This window comes from Heterocephalus glaber, unplaced genomic scaffold (genome assembly GCF_053883595.1).
Source record: "Heterocephalus glaber isolate CG9 unplaced genomic scaffold, H.glaber_assembly_v1.0 deba00000122, whole genome shotgun sequence".
Classification (NCBI taxonomy): domain Eukaryota; kingdom Metazoa; phylum Chordata; class Mammalia; order Rodentia; family Bathyergidae; genus Heterocephalus; species Heterocephalus glaber.
Window position 1 is genome coordinate 21,087,181 of NW_028258138.1, and position 19,241 is coordinate 21,106,421.

At 31.6% G+C, this 19,241-nt stretch overlaps 1 long non-coding RNA gene across 1 annotated transcript; it reads left to right on the forward strand.

Moving 5' to 3' along the window:
• The first annotated feature begins 1,914 nt into the window (after positions 1 to 1,914).
• On the forward strand, positions 1,915 to 17,936 carry LOC101720854 (uncharacterized). The gene is made up of 3 exons (XR_205133.3): positions 1,915 to 2,254; positions 4,674 to 4,885; positions 12,564 to 17,936. It is a non-coding gene; the product is annotated as an uncharacterized LOC101720854 (long non-coding RNA).
• Positions 17,937 to 19,241: the final 1,305 nt, after the last annotated feature.

Consider the following 19,241-nt stretch of genomic DNA (forward strand, 5'->3'; position numbering starts at 1 on the left):
TGATATTATTTCCTATCTTCAGTGTTAAGTCATGTTGGTGATAAATATCCTTGATAAGATACTATTCATTATCATTTTTTTACTGGAGACACATAACTCCAGAGATAATAGTCAGAAAATATGCAAAAGTAGAGAGATCATGGAAAAATTCATAAAATTCCCAATTGTAATGCATTCTATAAAATAACTGTTGAATATTCTTCATAACAAAGTCTCCAAATCGAGAAATTGGTCATTACAAAAACAAATTTAAGAAATATCATGATTAATTGATTATTTGTATGTGTTTTCCAAAAGGAATCGCTCAATAGAAAAGTGGCATAGGTACAAACTAAGAAAATACAAATGAAGGAGAGACTTTAGTTAATAATGTATCAATATTATATGATGTTATATAATTGTATGTGATATTATATATTATAATTATATATGATGTTAGTGTTAATTATAACAATGACCATAGTAATATAAAATACTCTAAAACTGTGAAAAAAGTATTTCTTTATTACTTTCAAGTTTTGTGCTAAATCTAAAAATTTTCCTTATCTATATTTCACTAAAAACCTTAAAGAAGGATTGACATATTTTAAACAGGTAAAGAGAATATTTCCTATTTCTTATTTTTTTACTACCCAGTAAACCAAGCTTTAATTTTTTTTTATTTTATTCATATGACTGCTGACAACAACTTATTTCTGGTGGTATGTAAGCTAAGTGAAGGTAAATCTTATCATGAGGTTTTGTTGTTTTTTAATAATAATAATAACACTTTGTATCAATGTGATGCTTGTAGTACCCAAAGTCCTTGTGCCTTCCTTCCTTGATTTAAATATAAAATATTTAATTATAAAATATTTAAAATAAAATTTAATTTATATTAATTATAAATTTTAATTAATTTAATTAAGATTTAATTATAAAATATTTTGATATTTCAAAAATCAGTAGTCATCAAATTGAGTCCTATTTACATGGGGGCCTTTTATATTATCCCTCTTCACAAATGAACAGTGGTTGTGGTGTTCCTCATTTCCTTACTTCAGAGTGAGAAACTATTTTCCTAGGTAGCAGGAGAGTTTAGTGCTAACAGGTCACAAGAAGTGGCAGTCTGCACAAGACGCTGCCCATCTAAATGTTTCCCTTCATTGGTGCTGGCTGCATCCATTTAGGGATTAGCTTGAAATTTAAAATTCAAGGCTATTTCCTCTATAAGGACATTTGATCATCCCATCCCAATTCCAATCATTGGTCTAAATTATTTGAGCCTTCCTTAGAACTGCATCTTAGTTCACCATTTGTGTTCTTCTAATTCAGCTTCCCTCACATCCTAACAGTTGTTATGATGAGAACTTGCCAATAAATCTCCCACATCTTTGCTACATAATTTACTCTATGGGAAATCTTCCTAACGAACAAAGCATCAGGCTGCATGTCTTATTAACCCATTTGTGCAGGAATGTAATTTTCTCCAGATAGAATAAATGTACCTATTAGCAGCAAGAAATAACTCAGATGACTGGCAAAGAATCTGAACCAAAATGTTTGGAAGTTCTATGTCTTTATCTGTGGGAAGGAAAGAAAAAACCCTGCTTGTTAGTCTGTGTCCATCAGGACAAAATGCAATGTGCTGAGAATTGTGTATCAAGTCTGCCAAGGATCATCCACTACATAATAAATCACTAAACAACCCACTAGAAAGAGGATTGGCAAGTTGCCATTAGTCAGGCTCTGTAGTTGGCCACCCCCTAGGACTTAACACAGTTGCATAAGTGGAATAGATAAAATGTAGGAGATAGGGAAGATCCAAGGCCCAAAAGTACAATCTCTTACTCTCCCAAGCTCTGCTACCTAATGCTGCTGTGAAATAGCAAATTTCCAAGGAACAGAGAATTTTACTTCATTTGGTATCACAACATTTTCCAGAAGAATTTCCAGTTGCTTAATGAAAATTTGAACATTGGACTCTACCAGTGTGGCAAGAGAGCTGTTTGTTCATTACATATAATGCTGGTCTGCCTTTCCTGTGTAAGAACTTGGCCAACAAGAATTTACTGACCATTTGAACCACACTGATCTGGTGTCCCTGCAAAATCATGCTTTAAAAAAATAAACATTTTTCAGCAAAGGAGTTATGGCAGTAGGGACATCCTTGGGATTCACTGATTGTCTTCCTTACTGTACTGCCAGAGATGAACAGGCAATAAAAGGAGACAGCATATTGTCAAGAGTAATTAGCCCTGATCATCAAGGAAAGGTAGGGTTGCTGTTATCCTATTGACTTGCTGCACTTTCTTTAAAAAATTGTCCTGTGGCTAACGTTCTGCTTTGCTGTAAATTAGAGCCATGTATTTCTATATCTGTTTATAGAGAGCTATTTTGTTCTATTGTTTTTATTTGTCTATATTTGTGCTAATGCTACACTTTTTTTCCTTAAATTCTTTTATTGGTACATTTTAGGTACACAATACGTTTACATTTATCATTGGGTGCTTGCACCCGTACATGATGTATCTCAGTTATTTTTTCCCCATTACCTGTGCGCCCTTCACCCCCTTCACCCTTCCCTATTTACATAGACTTTGTTTCTATTTTTTCTTTTATCATAATTTTTCCTTTCCCTTCTTTCCTTTCCCCTTCCCTTCCCACCACCCCTACCCCTTTATAGCTTTTCTTCCTATTTCAAATTATCAATTATTCATTTTAATCATTATTTACACTTTCAGTTTCTCACTTTTTATGTGTTGTGTTTCATAACAAATTTTATTATTTAGTGGAATATATATAATCTTCCTCTTCTCAACAAGTGTCCTGGGCTTTCTTGACCATTTCTATTTCTTATAAATTTTAGAATTTTTTGAATGTTAGTAGTTGATATCACTATAATTTTAATGTGATTTCAATGAATCTATTCAAAATATTTGATCTCATTAAAATGTCTTCAATCTATTAATACTTGTATTAAATTACAGCTTTCATTTCTTTATTGAATGTATATGGTTTAGAATTTGATCTATGGACTGCTTACAAATTTTGTTAATTTTACTACTAATCTCTTCATGCATTTATAAATATTTTTCTTCTAAATTTTCACTATCTAAATGTTGTTGCTGGGACATAGAAAGTTAATTTTATATAATATTAAACTTTTCCTCATATCCAATGTTATAAATCTACCTTTTAAGTGAAATAATTCTGTATCACATATCTTTGGATATTCTATGCACATAGTTTGTCTATGAAAAATGACAGTCATATTTTTATTCCAAGTCTTTAAAATTTATTTCATATTCTTGTTTCTTTTCTCTGGTTCAAAATGGTTGTAGAATGTCAAATTTAAAAAGGGATAATGGAAAGTTTCTACTCCAGGAAAATGGTGAACAGTAGTTTTACTCAGAAAGAATCAAAGTACACATAGACAGTGAGGCACATTCTTATAGAAGCCAAGCTGTAAACGCTTGACAGCTGCCTACAGTCCCACTTGCTGTGGCTCTGGAAGTCAGTGTTAATAGGAATTCTTATCAATGCAGAAATTCAGTTAGTTAAATCCTTTTATAATTTGTGGAATGTACACAGACTCCTTGGTAGAGGAGATTTTCCTGGCCAACTGGTTCAGAATGCCTAGAATAAAACATAAGGTGATATCAATATTTAGAAGTTCTGGTTTAGGGAGATCCAGAATGCCCATCAACACACCACAGACATTAAACAATTGAGTAGACAAAATAGTCAGCAAGTTTTAGTCATTGACGCAACCCATGTTGGCATGATGGTCATATGAACAAAGTGGCCTTAGTGGCAGCAATTGAATATAAGTATGAAGATATCAGTGTCAGTATTAGGCTGCTAGCATAAGCAAATTCTACCTTGCTGACATAACATAAAGGCCAGGTCTCCCATAGGTATTTAATTCTCAAGCAGATCAAATACACTCTTGATTAGAAATTAACTAAACTGGACCTTGCAAATATGTAATGTTGGCTGGGTTATTTGCCTGTAATTTCAAATGAATTGATATTGCTTTCTCATTCATGGGCTCAACATCTAAGTTCTACTAGCATAAAATCACACATATTATCATATGACAGCAAGAAAGACTGAGGAAAGGAGTTCATACCTGTGGTATACACTCAACATACTGTACCACCCAGGTGGTTCTACCCTCTTGAGCAATGTAGTGGCTTGTCAAGAGCAGACATGTAGTACAAATTTGATATAGTCAAGGATGGAGTGCTATCTTTCCATATCCAGAGTACACATCGTATCAAAGATGTTGTATTCATGGTATAAGATATACATGGGTCTGGAATCAAGTAGGAGATGCATGAGTGTTTCCTGTTACCAGCACTCAGAATGACCCATTACTTTGTGTTTCTTATTTCTACATTTTGGCTTCTGTCGGATTAGAGGTCTTAGTTTCTAAAGAGGATACACTTTCTCCAGGGGACAAAACAGAAGCTCTATTTAGTTAAAATACAGGCAGAGTCTGCCAAAAATATATATATACTCACTTCAAGAAAAGAAAAATCTGGCCAGGGATTTAGTTCAGTGGTTTCGCCACCTGCTGCGCAAGTGCAAGGACTTGAGTTCGATCCCTGGTACCAAGAAAAAAAAAGAAAAGAAAAGAAAAGAAAAATGTGTAGAAGGTGCATATTCTCCTAATTTAACACCTGCAGACTTTCATCTGTGGGGGACCCTAAAGGAGGTCATATATCATGGAAAATCAACTATCTTGCCAGCCCTTGGAGAAGAAATGGAAAATGCATGTGCAGCAATCCCAATGGATATGTTGACCAAGGTTACACAAGCAGCAGTTCACCGTACTAATAAATATCTGAAAGCAAATGACCATCACTTTGAGAACCTCTTGGAGTTGGAGAGGCCAAAGGTAACTTGTATTAATCTCACGATGACTAAATAAATTTAGTATGAAAATATTTATATGAGTTTATTTTCCTGAAGGGTGCATACATTTTTTTGTTGTTGTTGGACTCAATATATTGTTCCAGTGATATTTAGATTTTTGAGGAACAGGGAAAAGTAGGCAAAAAGAGGAATCACTGATTTATCTTGGACAATCCTTGATCACCAGGAAAAGGTAGAGTTGCTCTTGTACAAAGGAAGACTAGATAGTCTATTTGTGGAAAAGACGTGATCTATTTGCTGCTTTCTTTGTGAAATACAAATGTATATATGCAGATGAGGTAACCATTGGAGGTATGGTGACAGGATTCTTGTGCTCTTCATTGCTCAGGATCTAAGGAACTATACAAGTAAGAAACTGAAGATAAAAATGAGAAGTTGAAAGTGAAAGACACTTACAAAGGAAAGTCAAAGCAGAAAATAAACAGAATTAATTGCAGTTTCAAGCCTGGAAGTTGTAGTAAAAACTGAAGATAGTCTCACTAAATATTTTAGTCTAAATTTCACTAAGGAAAAGACAATCATAGGAGTCACAATAAAGAGGTTCCCCAAAATTTTTTTTCAGAACTGGAGATAATTGAGCCAGTAGGTAGGCTATGGTAGGCTTGGTAGTAGACTACATATATCCCTTTTCAAGGGAAACTCATTGTTTGGTTTTAGGGAGTTCACTCAACAAGCAGATAGTTCAAAATCTTTCCAGGATAGAAACAGCCAGCAAGTACTGCCTTATGGAGGAAAGACAATTTCCATCTGAAATCTCAATCTATGCTCTTTGCAGAGTTACCTGAATATTTATTGCAGCTCAAATTCTCTCTCTACCAATCCTCCTTTTACTCATTCTTTTCACAAGTGTAAGTCTTACAAATATGCTTCAAATTTTGTCTTAATTTTTGCTTCTGGGGTGTGTATAATAAGGCATTCACTGGAAGGAATTAAAACAATCAGACTTCTGTAGTAAACTGTTTTAAAAAGGTAACATTTTTTTTAGGCTAAGATGATTCCATACAGGCATTAGATATTTTGATTTTTAAAGGTTAAATGCATCCTGCAATACATCTTAGAAACACATAAGCCATGAATGCAAATTTGCTCATTTAACAAAACAACATTTACTTCTAGCACAGCTCAGAAAAACGAAGTGCTGGGAAAGAAAACGTTAGCACGCTTGCTATATTCAACAGCATAAATCTGCATGTGATAGAGTTAACACCAAAATCAGCACTCACATTTATTTTAAAAAGTGTAAATGTACTATTTCTTGAAAATACTTCTCATCCAGCATTATTTATTCACAAAAGAAAATAGAATTCTTGGGTTAAAGAAGTCAAATCTTAGTGGTAAATTTAAACATTTAGAAGTCTTACTTGATTTTAGTAATATTTTAAAATAGTTATATGTGATAGTTAACTGATTGTGTTAACTTCACTAACAAATATACAACTAAATTTGATCAGCATAGCTCTGGGTGTGGCTGGAAGGATTTACGAAAGACAGAAGACCCCCCTGGGTGTGAGTGACACCAACTAATAGTCTTGTCCCCTGAATGGAATAACGGAAACAAAGACAGAAGGCTGGCTTCTGTTTCTTTGGAGGAGCTCCCGTCTTCACCTTACCTTGGATGTCACCTCCTGGCCTCCAGCGCAGACTCCATCCAGCACCAACTGTTTAGCCTTCCATCCCGGACCCTTTGGCCTCCTGATACAGACTCACATAGGACGCTGCAATGAGCCCCAGGCCTTTGAGTGGATCCTTCAGATTCCAGCACACAGACAGCATTTGGCACTCTCCACACCTGCCTCTGAGGGCAGCCATTGTGAGCCCTGTTAATAAACAGTAAAGATAAACACATTTCAAATAAACAGAAATGAAAGTTAGAAACAAATTTATAAAATATTACATGTAATTAAAAATTATAGATAAAAGTCAAAACGCCTTCAATAGCCAAAGCCATCTCAAGAAGGAAAAAAACCCCAGAAAATATATTGGTTGACTTTGAACCACACTAAACTGAACTAGTGATCAAAACAGCACAGTATTGGTATAAAAATGGACATATAAGCGCAAGGACCAGAGTTCGATCCCCAGCACAAAAAAAAAAAAAAAAAAAAAAAAAATGGACAGATAGACAATAGAAAAGAAGAGCAAGTCTACAAGAAAAACATACTTTTACACTCAACTTTTTTTAGTTGTCATTTGCAAAAATATGGTCAGAATTCAATATCATTATGTTGGGTGAAATAAGGACAGAATTTTGAGTACAATGTGAATGCTTTCATAAGTTAAATACAGAAGAGTTGATCTCAGAGAGTTAAGATTAACTAGAATGGTGGTCAGGAGAGATCAGGGAAAGTCAGTGGGGGTGGAGGAAGGAAAAGGTTGATCAGGTTGATCGATGAGGTCTAAGGTAAAGTCAGAAAGGTGCAAGAAGTTCCTGGAGTGCCACCTGAATGAAGTGAGGGCAGTAGCATGACTACAGAAAAAATATTTCACTGCAGATTTTAAAAAACTAGAAAAAAGTATTGTTGAAAGTTTTTAGCATAAGATTCGATGCAGAGGAAAAGGATTTATTTTTTTTAATGGTAGTTTTTATTTGCTACCAAAATTTTTATTGTGAGAAACACAAAAGGTATGACAAATGTACAAATTTTCTTTTTGCTTCAATTGACTGAGCTTGAGTATAAGTGAATAAAATGGACAGTAACATTCCAACACTAATTTTGAAAAAACATTGAATCCCATTATTTGACAATAAATACCTAAATTTCCATTCTAGCACCCAGTGAGACATCCAGTTTCCAAAGGCTTATTGGTCTGTAACCCTCTGAATTTTCTGACCTGTCACCTTTGCCATTGCAACAGAATCACCAGTGCAGTGCTCATTCTCCACACAAATCTTAGAATGAGACACACAGTGGATTGACTGATTCTGGCCTCAGAAGCCCTGGCTCAGAAAGCATCCCTCACTTGAGACACTTTTAAAAATAGGTTCCTAATGATGGGGTATTTACTGGAAGTTGTGTTCCCTGAATGACATACCTTACATGACACAAACACCTACTTTTCTATTCTCTTTCTCAGGTGGGAAGGGCTTGGATGAGTGGACTAGTATTTTCATCTGCTTTAAAGGGAACGAATGAAAATGATTTGTTTTATTTATTTGAAATAACATTTATATGTCCTTTATATGAGATAGCATTTCACACTTACTACTGTGGATATAAATAACATGACTATAACTTCTGGAAATGATTCATAATAACAACAGATACATGCTTCCACTTTATCACTTTCAAAGTAAGTATGAGACATATCTGCAAACAATAGTTTATCCACTATGAGGGTGAACATATCCATACAAAGAATATTCAGAGATATTCAAGTCCTAGATATTAATCCAGAGCAATTATATATATATATATATATATATATATATATATATATATGTAAGGAAATAAGATGTTCAAAGTAACAGATTTCACAATTGCTAAAAAAGGAAAAGCAAAACAAAAACAATTTTTCATCATACAGTGATCTCTAAAGTGTGGTATACTTGTGCAATGTATTTCTACGCAATAACAAAAAATAGCAAAGTACAAATTCAGATAGTATGAGGGATACATTACAATGTTTAGAAAGAAAGCACATTGTAGAAGATTCCAGATATGTTTTCATTCACATGGTCCACAGAAAGAGCACATAAATGAGCAACAGTACCCCAAAAATCATGTAAGAAATCAGGGCAATATACAGAAACTAGTGAGTTCATTACATCTGAGAGAGAAAGATAATGTAGTTGGCAAGGAACAAGCAATGGTTTTAAAAGAGTCTCATGATTTCCATTTTTTAATTAAAATCAAAACTATTAAAATGTTTCTTTCATTATTTGATGTTGATGATAAACTTGATTTATTTGAAACCACTATAAACTGTTAACATTTTATGTTGCTTTTTCATTCTTCATAAAAAAATAAACTAAATTATGGAAAATATCACCCTATATATAGATGAGAGTTCAGTGAGCCAATTGACATTCCTCATACAATATTATGAATATTTCAATTGCTCAGCAGCAGTAAATTCATCCAAAACATTGAGACAATCAAAATAGAGCAATACTGTGACCAAAAAGATGTTTAATTTCCCATTTGCTTTCAACTGAAATTTGTCAAACTTTCTTATTGTCACCTATATCTATATCTTATTGTCACCTATATCTCTTGTATTCAGTACTGACTGATATTTTGATATTCTACCATGTATGAAATGTATAAATTACAATTAAATAAATAAAGCACTCCTTAATTATGATTATATAACAAACCATATTTTGATAACAAAACTCCTATGAAATATTTGTGTAAGATTTACATTGCTTTTCAATGTAAAGATTCAAATTTTATCCTTAATTGTCTAGAATTTATCCGGTGGCTTTTTTTTCCTAAGAATTCAAGTGTCTTAGTGAGCCACAGGTTATTAAATCTTTCCTTTAATTCAATGAACAAAATATAGTCTTTCATTACAACAAAAGTCTGCAGAGAATATTCAAATTCTTGAATAGTTGCCTGTTTTTAGGCCACAACTTTCAAAAAATTACTGTTCTTGTTTCTTTTCTTCATGTTTCTGAAGAAACATCTGAACAAAAAGAGTTGAACATATTAATTGGAAAGCTATCATAGAATATTACTTCCTTATTCAAACTATAACATTCTTGCCTTCTTGTTCATTGTAACCCTGTGTTACACTTACCTTAAGTCATTCAGATAATCATCTCAATTCCTTTTTTGCTAGTTATGAAAATTCCTCTTTGGTATTTTATATGAATGATAATATTCAATTGGGTTTTAAATTAATATATGTTGAGGATATTTAAAATTTTAATGGAATTACTTGGTGCAAGCACTTAATTCCACCAGACCCTTCCATCCATTTATATAAATACAACCATTAATCATTTGTATTAGAATGATCTGATATGTCAATAGTATCATCTTTTAGACTCTCGAGTCTTCCACCCTCTATATGAGCTACTTAATTTCATGCTTTAATAAAAATTCTGATTTATATTCTCTGCTAACTAATCTTTCGGACTCTGCTCAATAATAATTAAATTGTATAGTGCTTTCCAAAAGTTTTAAGCTGTTCTTGGAAAGAGTGGAGCTACTCACATAAATGTAAATGGCTTTATTGTGTATTAATGTATTTGAATTCCTAAATAAATTGAAATATACAATCTATAAAGCAGGGGAATATAAATCTGCACACATTTCAATTAGTTTTTGGTCTGCACTTTCCTTATGTTTTGATTGCAGAAATTAAATAGGCTTTGAGTTTGCAACATTTTCTTTGGTAGAACACATCATTGTATTTGCTACTGATGATGACTTTCTGTAATTTCCTATGGCTTCAACCAAGTAAAATTACTTAAATGTCTAATTCATTCTTTCAGTTTCAGCTTTTGTTAACTTGGAAATCTAATAGTAATATTGAGATTCATTTTTAATATTATTCATTTTTGAGTTTATGTAGAGCTAGCTTGCACTTAATAAGACCAAAAGAGGTGTTAAGAATCTAATTTCAAAAAAAAACTACATATGATCTTTAATTTTTAGAATTTTTCTAAACTTTTAATACTATTCTGAGTTTAGACTATTTTAGAATTCTGATTAAATATATATCCTTATACAATCATACTTATTTTTCAGAATATAAAGCTAAATAATCTAATCTTTTAAGCACTTTAGTATATAGAAAGGAATATGATTATTTGTGCTTTTGATTCAAGCTCTGCTATTTGTTGAAACTGTATGACAAAATAAATGTATAATATTCTATTTTTTAAAAATTAGTCCTTTCAACTTAATTCAAACTAAAAATTGGAAATATGGTGATGATATATATAACTGAAAACAGTGAGTAAAATTACTTCACTAGAAATTTATTCATTATAATTTTTAGGTGTATTCTATACCATAGTTCTGTGTATAACTTTGATGAAGTGGAAAGAGATAGAGAGGAACCTAAAAATACCTGTGGTTTTGGAAGAAAAACTATGATATTTCAGATATCTGCTTTTGAAATTCTACAAGCCTCATATCTAGATTTTCACCTAAATCAACTGTTTTGTTTCTGCTTATTTCTTTATTTAGTTTCCAATGGCATGTTCTTCCAGTTCCATGGGTGATTTATTATTTTTTTTATCTCTATGAAGGCTAAGTTTTTATAATATTGTCTGCTGTTTGCTTAAAGTATCTGCTGTAATTCATTTGTTATTTAGCTGAACTTTGTTTTATTTTATAATGTTTATTCTTATATAGTTTCTCATGATCTTATCTGCCAGAAATATTAAAGAATAAGACATTAAGCAAGACTACTTTGCAGTTCTACTTGCACAAGGATGCTTATCATAGGGATCTTACAGTCTGTGAATAACATTACTGTTCCTTGGAGTACAAACAAATGTTTTTCCTAGATATTTTTGATCTTACTATTTCACTAACAAATAAAAATTTACATTTTTCTAAACAAGATAAGAACTGTAAAGCATGTTAGTTGAAAAATAAAGACTATGATTGGGGGAATTGTTATATCATGCAATTGATGCGTTTTCTTTTAATTCTTCTGTATTCCTCTGGTGAGTAGTCATCTATATTCCTATTTGTATTGTTCAAATATCCCCCATTTGTACTTTATGCAGTAATTTGAAGATTTCTGGTGTCATAAGAACTCGTCTGTCCTAAATTCTACAGGACACTTAGAAACATCTGAGCCCTTGTTGGTTTTTCTCTTTGCTTTCTCTGACTAAGTCAGATATTACTAATTTTATAGAAAAAAAATCATCCTACCAATTTTTCCTACTCTTTCTGTTTTTTGGAGATTCTTGATTTACCTGTTTTCAGATATTTTTATTATCTTTTTTGTTGGATTTAAGAAGATATTAGGGAAATATGTTGTAAATCAAACATTTTTAACATAAAATTCTTATTAAATAGCTGCAATTATAAAAAGAATATTATTTGAGCAAAATAATTTATAAGGTAAAATAGTAAATGTGCTGGCTCATTTTGAAGGCTTTAATATGTCTACTTTGTTAAAGAGGAAACAGAATGTTTCATATATTAGTTAGATGAAGGTGAACCTTCTTGGGAAGAAGCTATCATCACTTCTTTTGAGAAAAACTTTAGTAGTAGTTGTTAACTGCATGTTTCTCCAACTTCCCAATTATAAAAATGGTTTAAAAAGACAAGATATTTCCCCTTATGAACCATATAGCCTACAGTTATAACTATCGCTAGAAATTTATTTTAATCTTAATTTTTGGTGAGGTGTAAAATTCAACTGTTTATGATAAAATGGAAACAAAGCTTTAGTAAATAAGGAGGGGAAGAGAAGATGAAGGGAGGGGAGAGGATTAGGAAAAAAAGAATAATCAAAATATATCATGTACATGTACAAATTCCCTGTGAAGAAGGTTATCATTTTGTATATCTTAGTTGTAGAGATAAACTTAATTAAAAAAGAAAAAAGATTCAAGTTTTTAAAAAATTATCTTTAAATAAATTTTTCAATATTAAATTTCTTATAAAGTTATAAATAAATTAATTAATCAAAGATATAGTTGTAATGGATGTTTCTCCTTTCTCCAGGAATATCTTGTGCACGTTGATTCCAGGAAGCAGAAAAGAATGGATTATAGACACTGTGAAACTTAATGGATCCTCAGTAAATGGAACAAAGTAATACATATGGCAGATATTGAGTCTTTTGGAGATTATGTTCAGTTCTCTATTATATTAACATCTTCAGGGTTAGGGGGGTGTATGAATATTTTAACTTTAAGGAAGATACTACTTGATACTAGTTGGATGTTTTTCAAATTTCCTTGATATGTATCCTAGTATTTTGCTGCCTTAATGGATTACTTCGTTTATATGGTGTTGTTTATAAATAATGCCCTCTCAGATTTGCTCTATGTCATACCTTCAAAGTATTTGGCTGACTTTTTAAAAAGCAGTAGAAAATTTAAATTTTAGGGGAATATTTTCAGTCCTGGGAATCTTCTAAATGCTTCAGAAATTATCAATACAAGGCAAATAAATGAAATGAAAAAAAGACATTGAAGAAAAAGCAGTGAAGTAGCTTTGAAAATGATTAAAGTTCCCGGACTATAACGCGTTTGTCATTAGTATTTCCATGTTATCAATACAAAAATTTTGACCTACCAGTCCACTGAACTTACAGTTTTTAGTGATATATTGAAAATATTTATAATAACCAAAATAGCTACATAGAAACTTTGGGATGTAAGCATGATAGTAATATCTAAAAGAATATTTTATAATAAAAAGGTGGGATAAGAGGTTTTGTTATTACTAAAATGATTTATTTAGCATTGCTTTCCTTGAAACATTTGCGAAATGAGTACTTAAAATAATGGAGACCAAAATAGCTTATTTATTTATTTTCTTGCATATTTTTTCTCCATATATACATTTTTTTCCTGATGATGCAATTATTCAATTCAAAAACTAAATTTTCTCACTTCCTTATATAAAATGTTTTTTCTTATTATTCTTTTTTATTTTGTAAACATATATTAACCATTTCCTAATACTATTTATTCTAATTGCCTGGAGGAACCTTTTTTTCCTTTCCAATTCAAGCAAATTTTGGAGTGTGCCCTAGGTAGTTGAAATATTCTGGCTCATGACCAAATTTAATTTTTTCTCTTCCTAATGCATCCTACCAGTACAAGTGACTAATAAAATAGACACTAGCTGGATCTGGAGATTAATCCAGCACCATTTTTTTCCTGAATCTAAAATCTCCATCATTAATTTACCTACAAATTATTTTGACTCTATACTTATGAGGGAAGAATTACTATAGATGTAGTGTGTTTCTTCAAACTGATGTAGAAATAAATATGAAATTTGTCCTCTCTAGTTTGGAAATATGTATTACTGAAATAGCATGTCAAAAATACCTTCTTGTTATCTGGGAATTCAATTTGGTCTTCAGCAAGAACACTCGTTTTAATAAAATATAAAAAAATAAAATAAATATATCTGCTGGAATGAAATCTGAGTTCTTGAGAATATAATTTAATATGAGCCACTGAATACAAGGTTAATTCATCTTCATAGCATGAGAAATGAAAAGGATTTGGGGGATAAAATGAGGTAGACCAGAAAGAAATGTGGGTATAACGTATAGAAAATACCATCCCCAGATTATTTTACAAAGCATCACAAAATGAGACATTTGAGAGACAATTCTCCATAGTTCTCTCTTTTCTCTCTTTTGAATGACTCACTGACAGCCTTTGGTTTGGACAATGTTTTTAAAGATATTTATATAAAAGTACGCCTTGAAAGGAAAGATAATCTCATAATAAAGAGGAGAAGGCTGATTTGCTGTCTAGAATAAGAACTGTATTTTTTTTTCTCTCTGTTGCAAACATTGGGCCAGTTTGCTTAAACGATAGCAACTGGAGTTGCTAAAGCGTATGCTTCTTCATTCAGGGCCCAAATCCACCAATGTGCAGCATGTCGTTGCGTCACCCCAGAGAAACTTGTATATCAAGGAGAACCTACACAATCCTAACTGCTGCCTGCTCTGCCTCTCCTTCTCTCCCTTCCTTCTTTCTCTCCTACTATTTTTTTCTTTAGTTGTGTGAGTTCTTGTTTTTCACTAGAAATCAAAGAAATTGTCTCAGTTATACCTCTGGACTTGGAAGATCGAGAAATAAAATGGATGGATCAGGTGCTGAGATAAATGTATCAATATCAAGATTCTACAAATTTAAATCTTCAGGCCTAAAGTACACATGAGAACATAAACCTCAAAGAATTTATACCAACCCTAACATAGCTGTGAAATTTTCTCACAAATAAAGAAGTATCTAAACCTATTTGATGAAAAAGTTAAAGGGCAAATTCAAAAGGTTAACATTTATTTTTCCCTAATTTAGCACAATGAAATAATTATAGAGTACATTATGAGGAAATACACAATAAAGCATATTTTTAATTTGTAGGAATTACATCCACATATGAACATGCATATATATATATATATGTATATGGAAATAGGTCTACAATTTTGTTTGCTTTTGCATTTTTTTTGCAATATTTTTACAAAATGTTCTCTACCACTGAGCTATCTATATCACTGTCCTTTTTATTTTTCATTTTGAGGAAGAGTCTCACTAAATTTCCTAAGCTGCACTGAGACTTGTTATCCACCTGTCTCAGCCACCTGAGTATCTGGGATTACAGAAAGCACCAACTCTTCAGTGCCTATTTCCCTTTATTAATTCTCCCTATATATAGTACCTTTAACTTCTGAAGTGGTTTGAATTAGAGTACAAAGACTATATTGCCCTTTTTGTACACACTTATAAAAAGAGTTACAACAGTAAGTTAAATCAGGACAAATACTCTCTAGGATAATTTTTGAATTTCTATATTTCAACCTAATATTCATTGTTAGAAGCAGCAACAAGTAAAAGAAACAAATGTAGAATTATCAAAGCAAATATTGTGGGATGCATCAATTTATTTATTTATTTATTTGTTACATTATTTATAAGACTGGAAAGATTAAAACAATGAAGCAAAGCTCAAATGGGAAATAGAAACTGAAGACTTTCATAAATGAGAAAAACATTTATTTTACTCTTTCACAATGGTATTTTTGCCCTTTCCTTTCATTATTAGAATATTCTAAGATCCTTTCAGTGCAATATTATCTATTAAAACCATTCAATAGAATTTGAAATAACATTAATCAGTAAAAACTTTTATTTATTTTTAAATTCTTTCCATTAAAATTGCATAGCTTTGCAGTGAGAGTAGTCTCTAGAGAAGATTTTGTTCAACTCTCTTATTGTACAGATAATGTGATAAAGGAATTGCAAAGAGAAAATATATTCGCTAATCCCTATCCTTACTATAGAGAATGTAGAAGTTGTAATTAGCATTCAGACAATTGATCTTTCTATTATATCATTCCACATTGAGGAAATTACTTTGTTCTGAATTCAGGGAAATAAAATGAGTTTCCTTTTGAAATCAGTGTTTATCCTTAGGATTTTCATATCTGGTTTCTTCTATTTTTCTGGGCTTTTTTTACACAGTCAGAAACATATTGTGAAAACTGTATCTTAAAATTTTCAAGATGAAACTTTTCATCATGAGTAACAATGGTGATGATTATTCAGTAGTTAATATATGAAATTGTATGAGGCTTTCAAAGTGTCCCTTTCTCTCCCTTTCACACCACATGCACACACACACACACACACATACACACACACACACACACAACAGGATGCAAGATTTTGAAATAGTCAAATAGTCAAGCAGGTCATATATTTATTGGAATAAATGAAGTGTCAATGGAAATACCAACAAGGAAAAATTTCATAGAATAGTTAAAATGGACATAAAGACTCCATCTAAATGATAAAATATCCTGTCATAAAAGTATTTTTTGTTCTAGTTGTTGTTACTGTTATTTGAGTAGTAAAATATAAATTTAAATAAAGTCTTGCTTTGGGAAAGTTATTAGCTTATGAAACATATATTTATTAACATGAATTATTGTAAATTATATTCTGTGCCTACAAAGTTCAAACTTTATAGCTTTGATGTTTTGTTTACTGATAATGCAAACTAAACATATGTTCTAGACATTTCAAAGCTTTGATACTCAAGAAAATTGAGCCCGAGGGTCACCTAAGTGCAGAAGTGTAACTATAAAATAGAATATCATAGCACTCATTTTTGAAATTCACTTGTTTTTCTACTCTTGTAATAAGCAAAATTTCTTGGATTACTTAGAAAGAAAATGAAAGTATGTGGTCATAGCTGAGCTTTCACCTGAGCAAGTTGTCAAAGCTCAGGGGATCAATGAGATCAAGCGGGTTTGAACCAAATAGGAATCAGATACCTGGACCACTAAAATTGGACACAGTTCAGCTGGGCATGGTGGCTCACACCTGTAATTCCAGCACTTGAGAGGCTGAGGCAAGAGGATAACTGCAAGTTCAAGGCCAGCCTGGGCTACATAGAAAGTTCAAAGGGCTGGGGATTTAGCTCAGTGGTTTCGCTGCCTGCTGCCCAAGTGAAAGGACCCTAGTTCGATGCCTGGTACCAAGAAAAAGAAAAAAAGAAAAAAAAAAGAAAAAAGAAAAGAAAAGAAAAAAGAAAATTCAAAACCAGAAAAAAAAAAAAAGCAGAAAGGAAAAAGAAAAGAACTCTTGCAAAATTCTTTGATGTCTGTCTGTTTTATTTTCTTTCAGCTGTCTCAAGAGTGATTACATAACCTCAAAAATTACTGAATAATTTCTAATAAAATAGTTTTCATTGTTTTTCATTTCTTCTAATTTATGGAAGTGCAATTTTGATCATTGCACTTTTGTGAAAGTGATTTTGTATTGTGCATAATATATATCTACTTTGTAAGTTATTCAGTGTGTTTTTGTCAGCGCCCCTTTCGCTCATGATGACTCAGAATAAACCTACACCATATAGTGTGTGACACGTATAAGAAAGCCACATCGCATGCGCTTCTGGCACCATGGAGACCCATGCTAGTCGCCAGGCGAACTACGGGCATGCAGAGAAGGTGCTGTTCCAGGAAAAGGACTCTTCTCACTGCTGTATCCAATAATGTTAGAAAACGACAAGGGGACAGATCTGTTGCACTAGGGAAGTAGTCCAAGGGAACAAGAACAAGGGGTGAGGAGGAGGGAGAAGGGGAAGTGGAAATGAGAGAAATGAAGTTGTGCCATGTTCAAGATCCTAAAACTCCAATCAATATAAATACTACAAGCCATAACATAAGCTAAGACAAATTGTATCAACAAGTATGTAAAAGTTGATGGGCGACCAGAGGAGGGGAAGGGAAGGGGGAAGGGTTAGAAAAAAACAAGCTGTGGTATGTACATGCAACTTCCCAGGATGACTGTAAGCTGCATGAATTGCAAACATGTACTAATAAAATAAAATAAGATTTAAAAAGTTGTACTTCATAGACAAATTAATCAATATGAATATAGACAAAGTAGAAGCCACACTCCTTTAAAAAAAAGACTTTGGTAATTTTTTTATTAAAGCTCAGAGTTGAAAAAAAGATAAAATTTATTTACAAAGCTTTTTGTCAAAGCACAAGATATAGATATAGAGCCTTGAGTATGTAAAATACTTATTTGTATTCTTAGGGAAGAATATATAAATTACATTTCATAACAAAATCAATTTCTTAGCATGTTTAGAATATATTAATAAAAAATAATGGATAAATGTTTGTAAAATAAGCAATGTAATCTTTTGCTTTTAATTATTTTGAAATTTTAAAAAAATTTTTAACAAAACATTTATTGGTACATTTTAGATATACAAAATGATAACATTCATCATAGGGATTTTGTATCAGTGCATGATATATCTTGCTTCTTTTTTTCCCCATCCCAGCCCTTATGTCAAAACATTAAAAAAAATTAGTTTTGTACACTAACTTTTTTTAACATTTTAGATAAGTTAATTAAATGAACTAATGTTTCATATATTACCAAAGTAACCTTGACATTGATCTGTATTATGAGAAAGTGTTCTAATTGTATAATGGATAATATAGTTAAGAACATAATAGAATTACTATGAAGAGTATTTTCATCCATTTATAGTTGTTTTTAAGGAAAACTGTATGCTAAATTATTCAATATAGTGAATAAACTGAAAAATATATATTCATAAATTCACTGCATGTTTATACAAGTCTTAAAATATTAACTAATAAATTGTGACAGAGGGATTTTATTTCCAGGAGATAAGGTGATAAACTTTACTGTTAAAATGCACATGAATTAAAGTGTACATTTATAAATAAATGCATAGTCCCTTATTACAAAACTATTTTTAAAAATTATATTATGGATTCAGAGTTGTTAAGCTGAAAATCAGAAATCTAAAATATTTCAAAATCTGAAAATTTTTGAACAGTGAAATGATGCTCAAATATTTCAGATTTTGGAGCACTTGAAATTTCAAATATGCAGATTAGAGATGTTCAATTGGTAAAATATATGCAAATATTCCAAAATTTATAAATCTCCAAGACCTGAAACACTTTTTGTCCTAAATATTTGGGATACAGAATATTCAATCTGTGATAAATGACACTAGGAAAACTTATTCATGGCATGTTACACCTGTTTTTCTTTCTATTTCAATTGCGTATTTTCACTTTATTCATAAAGAAATAGCTTACAAAATTGATAGAGCATCCACACTACATATCTAGCTAAAAGTTGGACA